Below are 11649 nucleotides of genomic sequence, written 5' to 3'. Positions count from 1 at the left end.
ATTCAGGCACTGATGCTCCCATGTTTGTAGGCAGGGAGTGGATGAATGCCAATAAATTCCACCCCTAGCGGGATGCAAAATTAGTGCCTGAAAAGGGCTCATAAGGAGATGACACAACTCAGATCTGTTCCCTACTCCCCACATAGTGATACTTGTGCCTTTGGGCTCATACAGCTAATAACACAGGTGACTGATCAGAATCAGAATCAAAGCAGTTGCCCCCAACCCATAATGGTATCTCTAAAGCCTAACAACAGGAAGCACATCATTAATGAAGCACTTCCTGTTTCACCTCTAAAAATAAAATTGCCAATCAAAGGTGGGTGGGTTCCCATATTTCCAGAGGGAAAAATCTGGACAAACAAAGATGTTGAGCTTTCTTTGGGTGAACACCCACTCCCCCCCCCCCCCGCCAGCCACGACTTCTGAGCCCGAAACAGAGCTTGAGCCTGAATCTGTGCTGCCCACGCACACAAACACTTTGCTTCAAACCTGCCCCCCCCCCCAAACCCAGACATTTGCTTACAATTGTCAAAATCCCCCTGGATGGGCAAGAGGACATGCCTGGGATTTTACAGACCTATGGCAACCCTAAATCAAGGCAATTCCCATGGGGACCTTCACTCCATTTCACTAAATCTCTGCTGAAGTGTGGAAGAGCACTCCTTCTGTTGTTTCATTTGTCTGGTGGTTTCCTGACATTTCTGTCAAGTTATTTACCCCAAACCACATAAGTTACAGTGCACCGAAGTAAATAAGCTCGCTTGCACCTGTGTTTGGAAGATTTTGTCTGTAACTTGACTTCCTAGATAAGTCCAATGAAAAAAATCAATGGAAAGATAATATTCTGAGCTCGTTCTGTACATATTTTTTGTATTTTCCTGCCCTTTTATATTTTATTTCTGTGAGGGGGTTTTTTATTTAAAAAAAAACACTGTATAAAAAGATTAATACATAAAACCTGTTAACAATAATGAGATTTACTCATACAACTCCCTACACAACTCTTTAGAAATTTAGCCCTTAAGCTTTAAAAGCATTTGGGGAATAATTATATATATTTTTTCTATTCATTGCCTGTTTATGGATTAAACACACTGTGCTGTAACCATACAGGGGAGTTTCTCCTGGTAATGCTCCTCTGCACCCCTAGAACAGAATTATACATCTAGGACCACCTATGATACATCAGGATATCTACTGTTTGTTTTGCAGTCTCAGGATAAGTCATAAGTGAGGATGTGTTACTGCTAAAATAATTTCATTGCCTGCCAATTAGGTACCAGGTTAATCATTTTAATCTGCTCCTGGACCTTGGGGTGAAGGGCATGTAACAAATTAAAATATAATTGTTGGCATCTGTCTGTCTTAAGAGACAATGGAGTGTGCCTCCAGGGATGAAGTCAAGCTGCTGGGCTGCCCAGACGACAAGACCCTCACCCCCCCCCCGGCTTCACTGATGTGGTCCAAAGTAAAGCAGAGCATTTTGTTTGGCACCAGCTTGGCTGCAGGAGTTGCCAGAAGGGGGCGTACAAGGCGCCATCCAACTGTCTTAGGGACTCCACTCCTGATTTGTGTAGGGTTTACTCCTTAGCCTTTTCTTCTCCAGAAGATGCCCCACAAAGAAGCATAGGTTTGGGCTCAAACATTAGAAGGAACTTCTAATAAACATTAGGAGGAACTTCCTGACAGTGAGAGCTGTTCGACAGTGGAATTTGCTGCCAAGGAGTGTGGTGGAGTCTCCTTCTTTGGAGGTCTTTAAGCAGAGGCTTGACGACCATATGTCAGGAGTACTCTGATGGTGTTTCCTGCTTGGCAGGGGGTTGGACTTGATGGCCCTTGTGGTCTCTTCCAACTCTATGATTCTATGATTCTATTCTATGATTCTATGACTTTTCCTTCTACTAGGCGGGCTACCTTCCCAGGTTGATGAGCTCCGTCTGCCCCTTACTTCCCTCTACAGCATGTGCAGAAACCTCCTTCTTGACCGTTGGACCCACTGTTGGTCTCATCTGCTCAATATGCCAGAGCCTGACTTTGCATGCAGGGGAAGTTCCAAGCCATCATTAACCTTATTAAACAATACTAATATTAGACAGGCACGTTCATTATACCGTATTCAGCATCTGATAAAAACTTTTCTGTTTAGACATGCAGGGCAAGTCCTTTTACCAACTGGTGCTGAATGGTACCTATCATACACCAGCCCATTTAACTGCCTCCATGCCACCAACTATGACCTGCCAAATACAAATTAATACACATTGATACAAGTATTAAAAATTCAGTTTGTGTTTCTGAATGGGATTTGGCACTCACTCTGCCAGCATCACCTGCATTGTGTGGTAACACTTTACCACATCTTTCCCCTCTCTAAGTTCTTTCTGTTGATGCTGTTGTAGGCTCAGAATTCTGGATTGGTTGTTGTTGTTTTTAATCAGAATTGAAAGCTATTCATTGGCATATTCACATTTCTTGAATTAAAAACGCTAGAACTTTTACATTTCCATGCACCCAATCCAAATTTAAAATTCCTGTGGTTACATTTCGCATCTGTTTTGGCAGATTCACAGCCAAATAGGAAACAACACTGATGTTAAAATAGCATTTCATGGTTCACTTCCCTCCCAAAGTCATTTTTCAACAGGGATACACTGCCTTGATTTCTCAGAGATCTTCTGACTCTTAAGAGCACAATGCCTCAAGGAATACTCATTTAGGCACGTCCTGGTGGAAGGCAACAAAACAAAAAAAATTCCCATGAGCCTGAGTAAGATGAATAAGAAGAATGACTGTGGGAACTACCTCCTTTGTGTACAGTATATACAGTGTTACGCAGTGTAATACATCACAGAAGTTCGCCAATGTCACTCTAGGTTGGAGTTCTTATGTGAACTCTGTTAGACAGCAAGGCAGAATTGTTTTCAATGTAGTCCTTGGGGAGTCCTCCAGGAAAGGAAAAACAATGATTTTGATGGTTCATTTCAACGCTTTGTAACAGAGCTCTTAAGGGTTATTCTACCAGTGTTGTGCCTCACATCTGTTTTTTGATGCCAGGACAGGTTGGGCGGATGTAAAAAAAATGTGATGTGATGCATGTGGGGTGAGATGGTTGCATCTTCCACATGGGAAAGTAGGATCATAACCCAGCCTAGTCAGTCACCAAGGATTCATGAAATGTTCTCTAACAACCCTCCTTTATTTCTAAAAAAAGAAAGAAGAAAGGGAGGATTAATGACCAACGATATCTTAAGGATGACCCATAGGCAGAATCTTGCCCCCTGGCAATAATACTCTGTCCCTTGCAATCCTACCAAATTATAGTTAAAGTGTGGTGAAATCTTGGTCCATCATTTCACATTTCGAGAAAGGAAAAGGTCATTTTCAAGTTGGAAGAGATTCAGTGTTTTAATGGTATCTTTTATTTTGTATGTAACAGTTATGTAATGTATCATTAGTGGGTATACAACCAAGCTTTACTCAAAGTAGACCCACTGAAATTAGTGGGCATGGCTAAGTTAGATCTATCAATGTTAAAGGGTCTACTCTGAGTTTAACTTAGTTGCATACCACCCATTGTACTATTATGTACAAGACCATATCAAGAAGTCATTATTGCTGTAATATAGGTAGCTTGTATTATGGAGTATCACCACAAGTGAGGCCCTTTGTTTCAGTAATGGTCCATTTTAAAGACCAAGTAGATCAATCCTGAGAAAATGGTCTTACACATAACAAAAGAGAATCTTCTTCTTCTTTGGTGATCACTCGTAGCCGAGTAAGATTGTCTTCCATATACACAGTTTTAATAGTCAGTCTGTACATGACTGTGGAGGCCAATTCTGAATCCACACATCCTTCCACAGTGGGGACATTGGTTTCCAGACAGGAGTTGATCATGGTGAGCGTGTGCCAAGTGTGCCTTCTTCTTAGCACATTTCTCCCTTTCATCCTGAGTTCAAGTGTATTCAAAGCCCATGACACCTTTGGTAAAGGCTGTTCTCCGATTGGAGTTCTTGCAGACCAGTGTTTCCCAGTTGTCAGTGTTTATACTGGGTGGTATTCAACTAAGTTTTACTCCACCTGTTGAAATTAATGGACCTAACGTAGTCATGTCTATTTCATTCAGTTGTGTTTACTCTGAGTTAAACTTCACTGAATAGCTATAATGACTCAATAAACTAAGCAACAGCAATACTAGATGATAAATTTAAAATGCCATTCAAAAAGAGAATCAAAGAAATGAACCTGTGCAGACATGCATCATTAGAAAGATAAAATTCAGAAAAGAAATACAACTTTCACTCATTCATCCCCTACAGCAGATGGTGCCTTGATGTAAGATGCCAAGCCTAGTTCTATGCAGATGACACCATCTGAGACGGTTTAAATCCAGTGACCCACAGAATGTTGGTTATCATGACCTCATGTGTCCATATGGGGTTTATGATAATTAATTAGAAATGTGTACGATTTAAAAATCTCTCGATTCTACATTTCCCTTGACATGCCACTGTTCGAATGATATGTCCAAAATCCATATTTCCCAGGGGCAAACCATTTACATTCAGCATTTTGTTTTTGTTTTTCAAAATGGTATTTCAGACTAGTTCATCAGACCATGTTGAGGCTAAGTAGATTGGGGAAGCTCTGATTGATATGAGATTTGGAAAACTCACATTTAAACTTGAAATCAATGATTTCACTCCTGAACAAAAACAAGAGTCTTTTGTTTTCACCTTTGAAATTCCCCATTTGCTTGTGTTCGGCACGTGTGTGACTGCTGACATGCACAACATTTTCGGCATCGGAAGGGAGTGGGGGCGGGACAGGTTGGAAGAGGGCAGGGGTGGAATGGGGTGAGCTGAGCTTACAGCATGGTAGCTCGGAACACAACACCCACGTAAATGGGGAGTTGCCTGGACACACACTGAGTGTGCATATGATATATGTGCACACCTGTATACCTGTAACTCAGGATAATACTCTGTGCATCTTAGATTTGCTCACTTGCTGCAACCTCTTCCCTCTACCCCAGAGACCAGAACAATCAAGTGTCTTCATGGATGCTCAGGCTACATAATTAGCATTACCACAAAGAAGAGGGTTTTCAGATATCTAAGCACATATTTTCAAATATTGCATCACCAATTATTTTTCTTTTCTGTGGGGTGGCATAACAAAAGAACCAATGTGCTTTATGAAAAATTAGAGGGGATATTTCACCTTTTCAGAGTGTTACTTAGAAAAGAAGAAGAAAAGCAACATTGTACAAAATATGTGAAAAGACTCATTATGAGTACTTCTCCTGCAGAACGGTGAGCACACATCTTTACCACACCTTCCTTGAAATTGGACAGGGACCTTGGAAAGAGGTCAGGTGTTATTTTGAGAGCTGGAGTCAGCCCATGAGATTACTTACCCATTTCCACTATCTGCAGGACCAAGAACGGCTAGGGCTGCCACATGTCAAGATTTTCCTGAACATTAACGGAATTTCAAAGGTGAAATTGCCATCCGAGGGAAGTCAATTGAAAAATTGCAAGTTTTTTGGCCTTTTTGTAAAATAAAGCTGAACAACTTTGGGGTTTGTCTAAATAAAGATAAAAAAAAGCTCAACAACTTTCAGGGTGTCCTGGTTTTTACTTTTTGAAATATGGCCCTACGTGTAGACCCTTATCAAACAAAAGTGAAATTTGTGATTTGGTCACTTGTGTTTATTAGTCATTTGGTCTAGCTCATATTTTCCCCCCTCATTTTTGAGAGCTTCCTTGCTAATAGTATTAGTAATAAAATAAAAAAATATATAGAACCAGAAAGGTTTTTAGAGCTAGGTGTCAGGAAACTCAAAATAGTTCACCTGGGTTTATGATGTTTAATGTGAGTACTAGAATAGAATAGAATAGAATAGAATAGAATATAGAATATTGATTTTAGAATGCTGTGTTACTTTTATTGTTGTTAACCACTCTGAGCCCGGCTTCGGCTGGGGAGGGCGGGATATAAATAAAATTTTATTATTATTTATTATCATTATGCTTAGGTGTAGTAGTAATGTTCCTTCATCCCCATTTTAGACTAAAAAGTGCATATACTGTATCTCTTCTTCCTGTTTCTCCATCTCTCTCCAGCTTTCTACCACGTCTTCCTCCTTTTGAAAAGCAAAACATTGTGATGACGGCTATATCACTTCTTATGCTCCACCCTCCCAGGATAAGGGCCAATAGTTAACCATTCAATTGCCTTTAATCCTACTTTCTCAATACAACTCCATATGTGGAAAGTTCTTATCTGATCTCTTTTGCTCCTCAAGTCCCTTATGAGGGCATTCGGCTACCTAAACTAAGTAAATGCTGGTGCTGTGTTCTTGTGCATTTTGATAGGTGCAATAGTTTGTGGACCAGCTCTATTGAATAAACAGGGAAAGAAAGGACAAACTGTTTCCCTCACACATTATTATTCTCCTCAGACATTTGAGCTCAATACCTTACCATCCAAGCCCCAAGATTTTCATGGTCTTGTTCCCCAAACATGAAGAAGTACGTAGCTTAGAAGAAGTAGATGTATATAGACACATCTGTCCCAAGCAAGTGTGGCAACATTTATGTACATTCAATGTGGCATTTTTTGTTTTTTTTATGTTTAGGGGTACTCTCATTTTGACTCAAGAAAATCACCATTTTATAGTTCAAATCAGGGAAAATAGATACAGTAAATGGACAAAAGTACAAAGAACATGCATTGCACCGGGAAAAGAAATGAAGCCGCCATTGGAGGTGGTAACAACAAAACTGACCGATCACCATGCTAGATTCCAACTCCTACTCCACACATTAAATGCTCAGTTCCATCTGAGACTCATGAAACATTGTGACAGGAAATGAGGCTGCTATTGGGGGTAGCAATGGAACTGATGATTCACCATGCTAGAGAAGAAACTAAAAATTGTAAAAAAAAAGTTTCTTCTCACGTTAGATTCACAAAATGCTTAGGGGTATGCATACCCCTGCGTCCCTCCCCCCCCCCGAAAAAAGCACTGTGTACATTTGTTAAAATGAGGTTTATAGACTCATAGAACCACAGAGTTGGAAGGGACCCTAAGGATAATCTCGTTCAACATCTGCAATGCAAGAATCTTGCCCACAGCCATCCCTGGGTGGGGCTCAAACCACCAACCTTCTGGTTAACACCCAGGCATACTGATCCATTGTGCCACAGGATGGCTATTAAGAGTTCAGCATATGAAGGGAGACCAACAGAGGCAGGATTGCAACAGCTTTCTTTTGTCTTTTTTCTTGCCTCAGAAAGCTGCACAGCATTTGTTATTCCATTATACCTTTTGACAAAGTTGAACAGGGAAGACATACGGATGTGTCATGAATCTATATTTGAAAGACTGTTATGAGAAGAGGTGGAGGAATGGTTCTCTTTGTGTGGATCCCTCACTGCATTTCTCCTGACAGCAATTTAACTGTTCTCAGGAGTCGAATAAGCCTTATGAATCCTATAAATAGAAAGCTTGCAAAAACTTGGCTTCTATTATTAATGTCAAATATATGACAACTGATTAGAGCTGAAGTGAAACTGAGAGTGAATTTCATGAAACATTTAGCACCTTGAAACACACCTCCCAATTTTGCCACTTACGTGACCATTCAAACTGTGGACTGGTAGCACTGACCTCACTCTACTTTCGCTTCATAATGTCACCATGTATCCAAATCAGACTGGTTGCATTGTGATGTGACATCAGCATCTCCCTTCCACATGAACCCTGATTGGCTGGATTTATAAAATACTCTTGATTTTTCTATTTTAATGGCACAAAAATACAGGTCGGGGAAAGGAGCAAGTATGACCAAATGACAATCAGTACGTAAAAAAGCTTAGCAAGGTGTTGTTGTTTTAAAGAATGCAAATAATAATAATAATAATTGCCCCCCCCCCAAAAAAATTCCCATCACTTTCATATGAAAAAAATTGGCATCAGCTTACAACTAGTCATCATTGCTTTTCTAACTATTCTGTATTTGGGTCCTTCAGAGTCAGCTGTAATTCTGTCATTGAACATTGGGGGAGAAAGGGGACCAGAAAACACTGGCACTCTTTTATTTCCATTTTTTAAGTATGCAAATGATCATTAAAGGCATAAAAAAATTAACAGCTAGGCAGTTTCCCCCTGATTTTATCCCAAAGTCATATCAAACAAACTCGTATAATGATAAATGTCTACATTAAAACCATCATTGCTAATAGTATTCCATATCATTTATCTTTTGTACAGCATGACCAAATTACAATGACCACATGACTGTAGCCACTTATGATTAATGGTGGCTTAACATAGTGTCTGACAGTAAAGCTTTGAGGATGGAAATTATCGTATATTTTAAGCATTTCCAGCTATACATTAATTAAAAATGTATTTGTTTTTTAAAAAATGCAAAGAAATTTCAAATGCATTTTAAACTATTTCCCTGAAAGCACAATCCTATACAGGCCTACTCAAAAATATGTTTGATTTAGCTCAATGGGGCTCAATCTCAGATAAGTGGGTAGAGACTGCGATAATAAATTCACTTCCCTAGGAGTAAGTTCCATGGAACCAAAATGGCACTTTCTTCTGTGTTGATATGTACTATTAAAATATGAATTGCACAGTATGAGTTTTGCATAAAAGTATCTGATTTGATGGAAGTGTCAAATGAAATCATTACAGGAAAAAAGAAGAGGGTTTTGTTTTTTTTAAAAGCGCTGTCTAAAGATTTCTGGAACTCTCTCACTAATGGGAAGAATGAAACAGATTATTTCACAATGTGGTCTAGATTTCCACACAAGAACAAGTGTGGTATAGTGGTTAGAATGTTGGGAAACCAGGGGAAAATCTCTGCTCTGCCACGAAGTTCACTGGGTGGCTTTGGGTCAGTTACTGTTTTTCAGTCCAACCTACCTCACAGGGTTGCAATGAGGATAAAATGGGGAAGGGGGGAAACTACCAATGTGACCTTGAACTCCTTGGAGGAAAGATGGGACATAAATGTAATAATATAATACAATAAACAGAATCCTGTCATTTGTTGCAAGGCAGGGTCTAAGGCACCCCATTATGTCTGAAAACTGAGGGGATTTCACCTCAGTGGTTAAGATATTTCCAGCCCATTTTGAAAGAGAGAGATGGGCACTCTGAAACTTTCCAAGCAAAACGATCTTAGCAATAATAAAAAGAAAGCATGATCCTATCCAGTGCTATTTTTCTAGAAAAAGAGGTGCCAGAATTCACCACGAACACCTCCCTTGTTCTCTTTTAATGGCAATGGTGCCTACCAGAGAGGTGCCAGAACCGAGTTCGGGTGAGTACTGGCTGAAAAAAAGCCCTGATCTTATTCTGTGTCACACTGAGGGCCAAACTACACATGGCATTAAAGGTATGGTTTGACATTGTGTGTATCTTTTTAAAAATTGCAAATAGCAGCCACGATTTGGAGGGGCATTCATGATCAGAACCAAAGTACAGTGGCTATAATATTACAGTGACACCATTGTCTAAAGGCTATAGCCCCACCAATTTTGCCTGTCTTTTTGACACTACTAAATTCAGTGTCCGGCAGCTTTCTTCAATACTCCAAGCATTGATTTAATCCTAACATTTACTAAATCTAAGAATTTTGGGAGATCTGCCTTCTCCCAAACTCATAACAATACTTTTCCTAGTGAGCCACCGGCTAGGCAAAATCGTCTTTGTAACAAACTAAACCTGCAACAATAGGTGATTTGGAATTCATCTCTATTCCTCTTTCTTCTATGGTCCTATAGGAGGAGAGTGGGGGACACTGTGGTCTAAACCAATGAGCCTCTTGGGTTTGCTTATTGGAAGGTTGGCAGTTCAAATCCATGTGACGGGGTGGGCTCCCATTGCTCTGTCCCAGCTCCTGCCAGCCTAGCAGTTCAAAAGCATACCAGTGCAAGTAGATAAATAGGTACCGCTATGGTGGGAAGGTAAATAGCGTTTCCGTGCGCTCTGGCATCCCATTCTGGTGTCCCATTGCACCAGAAGCAGTTTAATCATGCTGGCCACATGACCCAGAAAGCTGTCTGTGGACAAACACCGGCTCCCTGGTCTGAAGCAAGATGAGCACCACAGCCCATAGTTGCCTTTGACTGGACTTAACCCTTCAAGGGTCCTTTACCTTTTACCTTTACAGGAGGAGAAGTACATTATTTCCTCTCCAGTCCAAAAGAGACTATTCCACTTTCCTTTTCCTAATTGGGATGAGCCGGCCTTCTAGTATGAATGATAATAATTTAAAGCCAACTCAATTCTCAAGATGACTCTATAGCAGCTTCCAGCTTAATGGGCCAAGCAAAAGTGCTTTGGGTTACCTAAGAAACCGGAGGCCTTTCTTCTGGGCATTGTGGACCAGAGAGTACTTAAGAAAGATAGAACTTTTTTTATGTATGCTACCACAGCAGCAAGGATCCTGATTGCTAAGCATTGGAAGACACAAGATTTACCCACGCTGGAGGAATGGCAGACGCAGTTGATGGACTATATGGAACTGGCTGAAATGACTGGCAGAATCCGAGACTTGGGAGAAGAAACAATCGAGGAGGACTGGGAAAAATTTAAAGACTATTTGAAAAAACATTACAAGTTGTATGAATGTTAAAAAATGCTCTTTTTAGAAATTCTTGCTTCAGCATTGGTAAATTAATGAAATGGAAATTAAGGTACAAGAAGTTAAAGGTGGAATAATGAAATAACTTTATTATGTTTAAGTTAAAACATATAAGATTTGGGTTACAATAGTTTTGAAATTAGGCAACATGATAAAATGAAAGATACAATAATGTCTGGAAATAAGTTAACAAATTGCTGATATTTTGTACTACAGAGAATGCAGGGTTTGGAGGATGTGGGGAAGTCCAATAGATGTGTTGGAAAAAAGGATTATGGAAATTTGTAATTTCTCTACTGTATTTTTCTATCTATGTCTTTATTTCTTTTTTCTGTACTTCATAAACTTAATAAAAATATTATAAAACAAAAAACAAAAGAGACTATTCCACTTTCCTTTTCCTAATTGGGATGAGCCGGCCTTCTAGTATGAATGATAATAATTTAAAGCCAACTCAATTCTCAGATGACTCTATAGCAGCTTCCAGCTTAATGGGCCAAGCAAAAGTGCTTTGGGTTAAATCTCTGTGGATCAATTGTCTACACCATGACGGACACGCTAGTTGACATACTGAAGTTCAAACACTGTTAATAACATAATTCTCTCTACATGCTCTCTCTCTCTCCCTTTCCTGGTTACTCCAGAAAAGCTATAAATCCTATAAGGCTAAGACGATAGAAGCTGCATCTCAGATCTTAAATTCATAGCTCTTATAGCATGAAATTAATATGGATTTTGGAAATTAAGACAAACTAATGTAGAGCCCACTTTTGAAAGCCCTATGTCAACAAATATAAACAAGTGCATTGGTTCCATTGGTAATAAGAATTTTAAAAAATGATTTGTCTGAGAAATGTCCAGCATTACATCATTGTGGTGTGTGGATGTCTTAACTCTAAAACATGTGTTAAAAGAGCCACCTAATAAAGTGATCAAATGCAAAGGGGAGCCAGGTGTATTGTATTAAAAGTTT

General features: G+C 39.6%; 1 long non-coding RNA gene across 3 annotated transcripts in view; it reads right to left on the bottom strand.

Annotated features, from left to right (window-relative positions):
* Positions 1-2417: 2417 nt before the first annotated feature.
* LOC309338288 overlaps positions 2418-11649 on the bottom strand; it is a 113810-nt gene continuing 104578 nt past the window's right edge. For 2 of the 3 annotated variants that reach the window (XR_014154838.1, XR_014154840.1), the window contains 2 exons: positions 5423-5480; positions 3421-4083 (listed from right to left, as the gene is read on the bottom strand). This is a non-coding gene — a long non-coding RNA (uncharacterized lncRNA). Of the gene's footprint in view, positions 3205-3420; positions 4084-5422; positions 5481-11649 lie in introns of those variants that run through there. The other variant, XR_014154839.1, reaches the window with a different exon arrangement.

Source organism: Podarcis erhardii (assembly GCF_964252035.2).
Source record: "Podarcis erhardii genome assembly, chromosome: 3".
In the NCBI taxonomy this organism is placed as follows: Eukaryota; Metazoa; Chordata; class Lepidosauria; order Squamata; family Lacertidae; genus Podarcis; species Podarcis erhardii.
The sequence above is the reverse complement of the archived record's forward strand: the minus strand, read 5'-3'. Positions and strand labels throughout refer to the sequence as shown.